This window comes from Lutjanus erythropterus, chromosome 14 (assembly GCF_056507025.1).
Source record: "Lutjanus erythropterus isolate fLutEry1 chromosome 14, fLutEry1.hap2, whole genome shotgun sequence".
Classification (NCBI taxonomy): Eukaryota; Metazoa; Chordata; class Actinopteri; order Lutjaniformes; family Lutjanidae; genus Lutjanus; species Lutjanus erythropterus.
In genome coordinates this window covers 37,252,123-37,264,720 of record NC_139330.1, presented here as the reverse complement: position 1 = coordinate 37,264,720, position 12,598 = coordinate 37,252,123, and the positions used below count along the sequence as shown (strand labels likewise).

Below are 12,598 nucleotides of genomic sequence, written 5' to 3'. Positions count from 1 at the left end.
GCGAGAAAGTACATGTGTACCTGTTTTTGTGTGTGTGTGTCTGAAGAGGGTGGGGACAGCTGTTAGTGGTGGTCAGTTTGGGGCTGGGGAGGAAATTGGGATGGGTTGTTGAGGAGAGTGTGATGTGTCAAAAATCTCAGAAGATAGGCCAGTAGGGTCTGGGCATATTGCCACAGCACCCAGTTAATAATGTTAAAACACCCAGTCACCAACTTATTTCAAAGTTCAAACCATCATCAAAGAAAGTATCACTGGAGGAGTAGTAAGTTCTGCCATGCAAAGATTATTGATCTCTGATGCAACAAAAATCAACAGCCATGAAGAACAGTGGTCAGTGCAAATTGTTATATACTATTTGAAGGCTCTTACGAGTCTCCTCCTCCTTTAAACATTTTGGGTCACACTCAAACATAATCGTGTATTGTTTTCTTTATCCCTCAGCACTTCTTCTTATCTATCGCATGATGAATATCTGCTTCCCTTAGGTTTGTGTGGTTTAATTAACTACTTTGTAAAAAACAATAAATCAAGTGTCAAACAAATAACCCCCTAGCAGCTGACCTCTTAATGTGCTGCTCACTATCAAATGTACTTCAGGCTAAATCAGCCAGTGAAGAATACCCTTAAGGAAAGTAGCACAATGAAGGTATTCTCCCTAAGGAAAATCCTTAGGGAGAATGTCAAGGTGAAAAATATGCCACTACAAGTGATGGCCTTAGGGAGGAAACTGTCCAAGTGTCTGGTTGTCCTGGTGCTGATGAGTCTCAACCTGCAGCTGGATGGGAGTTTTTTGAAGAAGCAGTAGGCTGGGTGTGACAAGTCCACCACTATCCTGCTGGCCATTTCCTGGCTTTTGGCATTATGCAGAAGTCCCACAGGTGCCTGTTCCTGGCCTGTGAGCTGCCTGGCTATTTGCATGATGCGTTCCAGTCTGTGTTTGGTGTGGGAAGAGGATGTGGTGTATCACATAGTGACAAGGAGGTGAGAACACTTTAGATGGTTGCTCTGTAGAACTGGGTACAGACCTTTGGGGAGAAGTTCATCTTCCAGAGCAGTCTGAGGAAGAACATCCTGATGTCTTCCAATATTGTTAGCAATTAACAGTTAGTCAAAGATCATGATTTAGGTTAACAAAATCTTAGGATTACTGTAAGACCACCTCCTGCTGCAGGCCTTCTTGCTCTACTTGATCTTACCATTTCTCTAACCAGCCTGGCAGTGTATTTACTAATCTATCCATGCTTTGTCAGATTGTCAGGGTTGCTTCACACCATTGTTTTCCAGCAAAGGTCCAATCTGGACCTTTTATCCTGAAATCAGTGCCTGGCTGACCTTCTGCCAAATCCACAGACTGATGATTCTCTACACTTCCTTCCTGTGTTCCTGGTTTTGACTTCTCCCAGGCTTGTAATTCTGTGAGCTTATGTGTCTGTTTTTGAACTCATGCTGTTTGCCTGAGTGATGAACTACCAAGCAAGTTCAACATAGCCCACTCAACAACATAAAGTCCCACTAAGTGCTATTAAGTATCACAACAGTGGTTATCAACTTTCTTTGTTAATCAGGTTTTCTTCTTCAGGCTCTGTGCATTTGACACAAAAAGGTGTGGTTGATCCGTCATTTGACTCTTAGCTAGAAATGGACCAATTGTGTACTTCCCACTTCAGTCAAGAGAAACAAGTTGTTATTATGCAGAGCTATATAAAAAACCTGATAAAACATTACTGCAAAAAGCAACACTGTTGCTGGAAAATAAGGCAAGAGAGGAATGTTGGCAGAAAATTACTGTTACTGTTACTAATGCCTGCAGTTTATTTCTAACGTGATGACTGCACATTAGAGCTCTTAAATTTTAAACTTCAAACAGAAGATTTAAACTTGATACTCAAGAAGTGCATTCAGGTCTGACACTATCCAATAATGAAGGAGACGTGGAAATCAAATTTGTTTATGGGCAGTTTGAAGTGAAAGGAACAATACTGATTAAATATTATCTGTGATAAATTCCAATAGACCAATAATTTTTCTAATCAGTGTTCTGATCTGCAATACCAGCAGCAAAATGAACTTGGCAGCAAATCAGGATCAAGCATTAAACATCAAAGTAGCTGCTTGATCATTCTGTTAGTGTACAGATGATCTGCTGTGTATCATTTAATATGTTACATGTTAATAATTATTAAGGTCATATTCATAATGTTAATATGACCTGAAGCAAAGGGGGGGGGGGGTTCTTCATCACCAACTGAATGCATGTAGGTTCCCATGGCGACACATATATTTCCTGTGGCTGTAATTACATTACATGGTTTCCTTCAGTGCCATTACTAATACAGAGCTCAACAGATTTGCATCTGTAACAAATACTCTGAGCTGAGAATCTCTATCTTTGGGTCATTCACGTGTTGCCTCACATTCATCCACATGACACATAGAGCAGACAAAAAATATTGGATCCACATCATCTCTGAACCATTTCACTGTTACAGTGGAAAACATGAAACTATGACATACAGCGATTATCATACATGTAAGGTTTTAGAATTACTAATTTTACATCATATGAAGGGATAAATTATCATACAAATACAAATGAACACAGGTAATATTTTCAAGGTAATTTATTATCACCATACAACACAGGGTTGCACAACAAAATGAGAAATTAATGAAATTGTCTGCCCACTCACAGCAACCAATTATGATGGTTTGGGTGCAAGTTCAGAGCCCGATGTGTTGTACACAGAAAGTTTTGAATAGTTAATTTTACTCAATTTGAACAAAAAAAATTACTCCCAAAAAGATAGTATTTGGTCCCAGTCCAAAAAGTAAAATTTACTCTCGTCAAAGAGTTACATTTTCAGAGTTATTTCTGCTCTATCTAGAGTTTATATTTTACTCCACAAGATTAAAATGTACTTAATTTAGCATAAAGTGAGAACAACTCCAACACCATTTCATTCAATACAGAGTTGTATTTTACTCTGTACAGAGTAGTAACTGCCTCAAAACAGAGGTCTAATTCTACTATGAATAGAGTTCTATTTCACTCAATAAAGAGTTGTATTTTACTCAGTATTGATTATAATAATAACTCTGGATTAAAATGTTTGAAATAAAAAAGACAAGAAATGAATATTCAACAATGCACTTGAATTTTTCTTAAATGCATAACACATGCACTGAGCACCCATAATTTACATGTCAATACTGTTTGGCCTTTGTAATATGACAGCATTGTATAATACATGCAACAAAAATCTCCATGAATAAGGCTCCACAGGCAGAGTAATCAATATGAGGGGAAAAAAGTCTTTCAGGGTGACACATCCCTATAATGTCATAATAAAAATAAACAGAATATTGCAAACAGGTATGCACACTATCACCACACCATCAGTAGCTGCAAATAAGCCTGTAAATTTTTGCAATAGCCATCAGCCCAGCCAAAACATTAACACCCCATGGTGGGCCATCACAATTTGGACACAATGTGCTCTTTGAAATTGGGTGGATTAGATGTATCAGATAAAAGAGGAGAAAATAAAAATAAATTAGAATTTGAGTTATGGGCAAAGAAATTCTGAAATCCACTGTTCATTCCCAGTGCAATAGTTAGCTTAGCGATTCTTTTATCACAGGAAACAGTATGGAACAATAAATGAACTTGAATCATCATTACTGTATGACATCTGCATATCGAATGCTTTGTAACACAAAAGCTCTTTGACGTCAACAACATGAGGTCCATCTGCAGTACACACAACTTTAAATGCATAAAAATGCTCATCCATACACACTGTTTGTAGTGCAAATGTAAACAACAGTAACCTCTCATCTTTAAGAACAACATGCTGGATTTTGTGAAAAACTGGCATCTCATTAAGCACTTTCAGACAAACAACTAAACCTGGACGATACATATTTCCATGGTGTTTGGCCCATCTAACATCTAACACCTTAGTGTCAATTGCTACCTGAAGAGCCTCTGCTATCTCACAGCCCCTGTCCATCACATTTAAAGCTACCATTTTACTTGGACCAAGCACCAGTCTGTCGGGCTCAAATATCTGCCAACTATATGCTACTTGACTTTGGTGTTTCTTTGCCAATGTTTTAGTTATATTTTTGAAGCTTTTTAGTTGCTTTTTAAAGAAATTGTGCTTCGCTTCATAGCGCATGCACCAGGTATGCAAAAGTGGTCCAATTTTACGAATACATGTAGGATAATGCACCATAAAATGATGCTTTGGTAGTAGCTTCTTTTTGGGAAACAAATGCTTGAATAACCCATGGCGCTCTGAAATCAAATGTTTCAAATAAATGGTAATGCCAGTTGATAACGCAGGAGAAAATACAATATCTGCTATTTGAAGCAACAACAGAAGCAAATACCAGTTTTGATCATATCGACACACTTAAGTCTCCAAATATAAGTGGTAGATAGCGAAGTAAACACCAAGACTGGATTGCATTTAAACCCAAGTCATTTGAGTCCTCTACTAACTTCAGTGCAGGTGGCTTGTTGTTTTGTTCCATGTAGCCATAGTTAAAGTTCTTAATTCTTCTGTCTATTTCCTTTGATGTTGTGTAGTTTTTGATCAAGTGTAGTATTAGCAGCTTCATTTCATATTGTGCCACGCCCTCCAAGATATCGTGCATAATGTAGAATAATGTAATGAAATACTGCCTTCTCTTAGTTTCAGAATTTAAGACACCAAAAGGATTTTCAATTTTTTCAAAGCATTGATCAATTTTACACTCAACCTCAGTTTTGATAGGTTCATGTAAAGACAGACACTGCTTCACAGATTCTTTTGCTTGATTATGGATATCATCAACAATCTCTTCCATTGAAGTAACCAAAGAGTTAATGATTGTTTTGCCTACACCTGCCACTTTAAGTTCAGCCACTGTTGCAGCACAGCTGTCTACAAGACTCTTATTAAGAAGGACTGGGTCAGAAGGGGCATTGTCGGTGCGCCGTATGCTAGCGCTAGCTGGGGCTCCCAGCTGGACCTAGCCATGGTGGCTCCGCTGATGGAAGACGTACTGGAGCTGGATTGTGGGGATGACGATGAAGACGCCTCAGAACTCCTCATATCAGTGGAGGACAAGGATGATGATGATTCGTTTATTCCCTCTGCTCAGGCTGAAAAGCCTGAGGCTGTGACCATCACACATGGCGGTGGTGACGGCGCACCTGCCTCCCCCACCCTCAGCATGGATATGCAGGCTGTGTGCAAATGGGCTGCATCCTGGCTGAATATTCCCTGGCCTGCAGTAGTTACAGAGACCTCCAGATCACATTACAAAGGGAAGAAATTGCCACAGGCCATGAGGATGGCAAAACAGCAGCTCCCAGTTTTCCCTGAACTGCCCGATCTTGGATCTAAGGATCGAACAAATACCTCAGAGAATACAAATTCAGGATGCTCATGCACGCATCCCTGATTAATTTGGTGCACCAGGTTGATTGGTTCACATCTGTTGACCTGAAAGACGCATTCCGATTTATCCTCCATACAGGAAATATCTGAGGTTTGCCTTTCGCGGTGTCTGTTACAAGTACAGAGTGCTTCCTTTCAGTCTATCCTTGAGCCCGAGGGTGTTCACCAATGTACCGAGGTGGCAATAGCCTGGTTAAGATGGCAGGGCATTCGTTTGGCTATGTACAGTTGGAGCAGGAGGCTATGACACAGACGAATGCCCTCATAAAACACCTGGTCGACCTGGTTTTATTGTAAACACTCAAAAGAGTGTGTTATCGCTAGTACAGAATAGAATCTTCCTGGGGTTATCTCTGGATTCAGTGCCTTTCACAGCTCGACTGTTAGCGGAGAGGGTGAAAGCATTCAGAACACGCCTCATGTCTGCGATGACTGGGGTTGATGGCGTTAGCCACCCTGGTGGTCCCACTCTGCCACTTGTACATGAGGGATTTCCGGCGCAGGGTGGCCTCCCTCAGACTGGACCCTGTGTGTCATGGCACGCGGAGGGTAACTCCCATGGCGGACTGTGTCAAGGCGCTGTGCAGTTGGAGACATCCAGCTCTCCTGACACTGGGGGTGACTATGGGCACCATCCTGTCCCAAATGGTGATTACTACAGATGTGAGCCTTATGGGCTGGGGCGGTATTTACGAGGGCCTAACGGCATTTACAAGGGTCTGTGAGGGGTCTCTGGAGCAAAGACCTTCAGCGGTCTCACATGAATTACCTGGAGCTTTTAGCTGTGTTTCTCACCATAAAACGCTTTATTCCGTTTCTCAGGGGGCATCATGTCCTGGTGAGAACAGACAATATGACGATGGTGTCATATATCAACCGTTGGGGGGGTTGCGTTTCTGATGGTTGCACATGCTGGCACGCAGACTGATATTATGGAGCAACAAGCGACTCCTATCTCTGAGAGCGACACACGTTGCGAGGGTGCTGAACCTGGGGGCGGATCTGCTGTCCAGGGGCACGCCGTTGTACGGGGATTGGGCTCTGCATCCCCTCCATCCTCCCCCAGAGTGCCTGGCACTGTGGGCCTGGCCCCTGAGTGGTATAATCTGAGCACAGTGGGACTGCCTCAGACTGTGATAAACACCATTCAGAACGCTAGGGCGCCCTCCACCAGGTCCCTTTATGACTGTAAATGGAGGGTGTTTGAAGAGTGGTGTCACAAGGAGGGACATAGCTCTTTTCAATGTGTGATTTTGTAATTCTTGCAGGACTTGATTGACAAACACAAAGCTTTCTCTACAGTGAAAGTGTATCTGGCTGCTCTTGCTGCATGCCATGTGGGGTTTGATGGTAAAACAGTTGGCCAACATCCTTTGGTCTGCCGTTTCATGAAGGGGGCCGCAGGCTCCTCCCTGTTTCCAGGCCACTTGTGCCCCCTTGGGACTTGGCGGTGGTTCTGAACGGGGTTTCTGGGCCTCCATTTGAGCCGCTGGAGGAAGTAGACTTTAAACATCTGTTTTTCAAGACAGTGTTATTGTTGGCTCTGGCGTCTGTGACATTCATGCACTTTCAGTTCATCCCTCATGCGTGCAGTCAAGATGGCGCCGCAAGACTGGCAGCTAGTTGCACAAGCTCCGACCCTGTTCTGTTCATCACCAGTCCCACTCGTTCACGTTCAACTATGGATGTGCAACTGGTGAGATTAGTTGCATGCCTTTTTCTTACTTTTGGACTGTTCAAAACCACACTTGGTGATCCATTCAGCCAGGGCTCCATTGTTTACACTCATGATCAGCTGTTGGCGCTGTGTCCCCAGTGAGAGTCCGGAGATCCCCGGGGAGTTGAGGAGAAGGAGGCGGGGGTGCAGAGCTGGAACCAAGCGCCGGGAGCGGAACAGACGGTACAAACCAGCTATACCATCTGTTATTATGGGGAATGTATGATCTCTCCCTGACCAGGCTGCAGAGGGAGTACCGGGAGTGTAACATGATGTGTTTCATGGAGACTTGGCTGAAAGAACTCACTCCAGACTCACACGTAACTCCGGATGGATTTCAGCTGTTGAGGGCGGACAGGAGAGAAAAGGAGCTCTCGCATGTCATCGCGATAGCGGTGTACATCCCACCGTCGGCCGATGCTGCAGCAGCCTGCGAGCTCTTACATACTGTTGTGTCTCAGCTGCAAACATCGCACCCCCAGTCCCTCCTCTTCATCTCTGGTGACTTTAATCATGCTTCTCTGTCCTCCACTCTCCCCACATTCACCCAGTATGTTGACTGCCATACCAGAGACAATAAAACACTGGACTTACTGTATGCAAACATTAAGGATGCATACAGCTCATCACCCCTTCCCCCACTGGGCTGCTCCGACCACAACCTGGTTCATCTGTCCCCTGCATACATACCTACAGTGAGCAAACAACCTTGAGGGACTGTTTTGAAACAACTGACTGGGAAGTGCTGTGCAGTCCACATGGGGAGGACACTGACAGTCTGACCCACTGCATCACAGACTATATAAACTTCTGTGTAGAGAACACCGTGCCAACCAGGAAGGTACGGTGCTTCTCCAATAACAAGCCAACCCTGTTGAATGAGAAGAAGAGGTTTTTTAGGTTGGAGGACAAAGAGGAGTTGAGAAGGGTCCAGAAGGAACTGCTCTGGCACCCTCCCCTCCCCCCTCCCAGAACATTGGGGGTTTCAGCTGCTTCCTCCCCACACCTTTCGACCCCCCTCCTCCTCTCCACTCCCCCCTCCCCCCATCTACCTCTTCCTCAGTTCCCACCCCCCACTCCAGCCTCTCCATAACAGCTGACCAGGTGAGGAGGGAGCTCATGAAGATCAAGGCAAGAAAGGCTACAGGTCCAGATGGCATCAGCTCCAGACTGCTGAGGGACTGCGCAGTTCAGCTCTGTGAGGTAGTTCTGCACATCTTCAACCTCAGTCTCAGTCTGGAGAGAGTTCCTGTCCTGTGGAAGACTTCCTGTGTGGTTCCGGTACCAAAGACAGTGCGCCCAAAGGAGCCCAACCACTTCAGACCTGTAGCCTTGACCTCCCACCTGATGAAGACCATGGAGAGGATTATACTTAACCACCTCTGACCCCTGGTGAGAGCAGAACTGGACCCCCTGCAGTTTGCCTATCAGCCAGGCGTTGGAGTGGATGACGCAGTCATCTACCTGCTGTATTGGTCACTATCTCACCTGGAGAACTCTGGCAGCACTGTGAGAGTCATGTTTTTTGACTTCTCTAGTACCTTCAACACAATACAGCTGTCACTGCTCAGGGGGAAGCTGGAAGAAGCTGGAGTCGACTGCCACCTGACTGCATGGACCATCGACTATCTCACAAGCAAACTGCAGTATGTGAGGCTTCATGACTGTGTGTCTGATGTGGCAGTCTGCAGCACGGGGGCCCCCCAGGGGACAGTCCTTGCCCCCTTCCTCTTCATTCTGTACACATCGGACTTCAGACAAAATATGGACAGCTGTCCCCTCCAGAAGTTCTCTGATGACACTGCCATCATTGGATGTATCAGAAGGGAATGAACTGGAGTACAGGAGGGTCATCACTGACTTTGTGGAATGGTGTGGGGACAACCACCTCCACATCAACACCAGCAAGACAAAGGAGTTAGTGGCGGACTTTCGTAGGAACGTGCCCCAGACTACCCCAGTGAACATCCAGCATTTGGACATTGAGGTCATGGAAGAGTACAAATACCTGGGTGTTCACCTCAACAATAAACTGGACTGGTCCACACCAACACCAACTCCCTGTACAAGAAAGGCCAAAGTCGTCTTCACCTGCTGAGGAGACTGAGGTCCTTTGGAGTGTGCAGGACACTGCTAAGAACTTTTTATGACACTGTGGTAGCATCTGCCATCCTGTATGCAGTGGTCTGCTGGGGCTGTGGAAGCACAGAGAGGGACAGGAAGAGACTGAACAAGCTGGTCAGGAGGGCCAGCTCTGTCCCCTGGATACCATCGAGGAGGTGGGTGAACATGACATGTATCATGGACAACACCTCTCACCCCCTGTATGAGACTGTAAGTGCACTGAACAGCTCGTTCAGCAGCAGACTGCTGCACCCACAGTGCAAGAGGGAGTGCTACCGCAGGTCCTTCATCCCGTCAGCTGTCAGACTTTTCAACATCAGCATGACTTAATATAGCACTGTTAGGTCTGCTGCATAATTCCATCCGTGTGCAATATTGTATTGTATGTTCATTTTGTTAAATCTTATATTGTTGTGCAATCTGCCTCTTCAAGGCAACATAGTTTACAGTTAAATGTGTATATATTGTAAATAGTCTTGTGTGTACAGTCCTGTACTTAGTACTTACATTTTATATTTCTTAGACTTTATTTTTTAATCTGATAGGTATATACATATTTTGTACTTTTTATCTTAATATTTATAAGTACTTATTGTCACTTTTTTTCTGTCTGTACTGCTGAGCTGCTGTAACAATTGAATTTCCCCAGTGTGGGATCAATAAAGTTTCATCTCATCTCATTTCATCTCATCTCATCTCATCTCACCTAGTTTGCCCCAGGGCATAATAGAGTGTCTCTCAAGCCTAACCTGGCTTTTGTACCTAAGGTTGTTGGTTCATGCTCTTCCATTGACCTTGTGGCATTCTCAGTAGCACATGCTCTGTCCAGTCCAGGCCCTGTGCATTTATTTGGACAGGACTAGAGGTTTTCGGAGAAGTGACCAACTTTTTGTATCCTGGGTTAAACCCCATGTGGGCAAGTCTATTAGGAAACGGCGTCTCTCTCACTGGGTTGTGGGAGTGATTGCTTTGGCATATGGGTTTGGGTTTGCAGGCACCAGCAGGCAAACCTCTATATATACAGACTGGATGTCTCTGTGCCAAGCGTGGTTCATGCAGTACTGGGCTTGGGGTCCTTGCTGGGGCAGAGTACTACTAACCCATAGTGAGACATCGAAACGAATTCTATGAATGAGAATTTTAGGTTACTTGCGTAACCCCAGTTCTTAGAGTAGCATGAGTGAGATGTCTCACCAGACAGCCCTTCTTGCTGGGGCAAAGCAAGAAGAGGTGCTTATTTTGAATGATGCTGCGTCGTAGCGCGGACAGGTACATCTGTCTGACACAGGCGTCAAGATCACTAGCCAATCAGGATTGGTGTGATGAGATACATGATTCTGAGGAATATGCAGGGGGGGTATCCCATAGTGAGAACCGGGGTTACGCAGTTTTGTAGAGTTGTGGCAAGAATGTTTACTTTAATGGGTGTGCTGAGGTGCTGTGTTAATCAGTTTGCATGTGTGGTAGGATTATGGGAGCAGGTGATCCTGGTGTGCGCACCTCCACAGAAGGAGCAGACATGCAAGAGGTGGCATTTGGAGAGGGAGCAGCCCAGATGGTTTAAAGATGGTTGCAGACCATCCATCCTGCTTGGTAGAGGACTGGCAGTCCCCATTTTTCAACCCCGTTAGGCATGGGGACATGACTGAGGGACACAAGTCTGCAGGCTTAGGAATGATGGAAGGTGGGGGTGCGGCTACTGATAAGTGGTTGAAAACTGGTGTTGCATGAAAAAGAGGGATGTGATCGAGGTGGAAAGGCATTGACTGCACACAGTTGGGAAGGGGCTCCACACAACTCGCAGGAGAGGGATGTGCAGGCAGCGAAGATGCAGCAATACAGTTCATAGTCAAGGGCACCCCAGTATGTTCCCTGATTAAATTGTTGAATATGGCTGGCCGCCTGATTGGCGAAGTGAAAATTTGGGTGTTAGGCAGGCACAGCACCAGGATTTCAACTTTGGTTGGGCCACAGTAACTTTGGGTGGGCCTATTAATTACAAAATTTAGTACTGTTTTCAACTGGTAGACTCACTTTAACAGAAATGACTGATATCATGCTGTGGAGGGCAACTAGCACTTCCAGTTGATTATGACACTTCTAATCTAAAAATCTAAATAAATCTAAAAATCTTAAAAAAAAACAAAACACTTTCAGTGCCAAGATTATTATTTCACTGCGGCAATTTGTATTTATATCAAGTGGCAAAGGATATCTCCATATCTATATTTTCACTATGGATCAAATAGATCAATACAACAATTCATTAAGAAAACTGATGTTTTAATTCCTTTTAACTGGGGGCGGGGGGGTAGACCAGTTGGAAAAGAAAGAGGAGGCTGAGGGGCTTGTAGTGGAGCCCTTTGATTTGCTGGATTGGGCTCTCGAAAGAAAATGGAGAAGCAGGAGCCATGTTGCTTTGAATGGCTGAAGAAAGGGTAGAGGAAGGGATGATGGGATGAAAGGATATAGTATGTGTGCAAGGATTTTGTGAAGTCTGCGAAGACAGGGATGAAGCTGAAGCTGATATCAGCTGACAGAAGTCAGTGACAGAAGGAGCAGACATAGGGGGACGTACCCACCCCCCACCCCTGGTATTATGGCTGAGGACACTGGCAGTGGTTGGCCTGGACGATGAAGCTGGAAGCACAGTTGTCACTGTGGCAGTGGAAGCGCAGTTGTCACTGTGGCAGTGGAGGCTCAGTGGAGGAATTTGTTGTCAGTGCTGTGGAAAGTGATGCCTTTTTCTCTCAGGAAGCATTGGAGACGGGCAATGGTCCAGTTCCTCATATCAGGCTGTGATTGTAGAGAATTGTATTGGTCAGAGATGAAGATGGATGCTGACGCATGAGGGAGGCTGCCAATGCGTAGGAGGAGAAGAGGGATGATGCCTGCCTGGGTTCTGCTGGGCGTAGGAGAGATCTTGTTGATGAAGCTGCAAGGCTGTGGTGCACTGAGTCCACCCAGGCTTTGCTGTGCTCTGGTCCCGTACAGGTCATTATAAAGAGCGCTGTTGAAATCGGGTGGAACAATATGCAGATCGGCATCCATGGTGAGTAAGTAATTGTTAACTACTATGTTAAGGCGAGTCAAAAAATTCTGTAAAGCTGTACGTGAAGCACTGTCTGTCTGAAAGGATCTGTCAAGAGATCTGAGACAAACAGGGCTGGATGGATTAACCAGGCATAAGTAGGCTTGTCAGGTGATTAGAGGTGTGCTTGAGGTGTGACCCTGCTTCTGAACCTAAGTTATTAACTCCCTCAATTTATGGGAATTTAAGATGTCGATGTCCATAATGAATCACAGT

General features: G+C 44.9%; 1 pseudogene; it reads left to right on the top strand.

Moving 5' to 3' along the window:
• The first annotated feature begins 6,382 nt into the window (after window positions 1–6,382).
• LOC146315939 (uncharacterized) lies at window positions 6,383–10,855 on the top strand (annotated as a pseudogene).
• The last annotated feature ends 1,743 nt before the right edge of the window (window positions 10,856–12,598 follow it).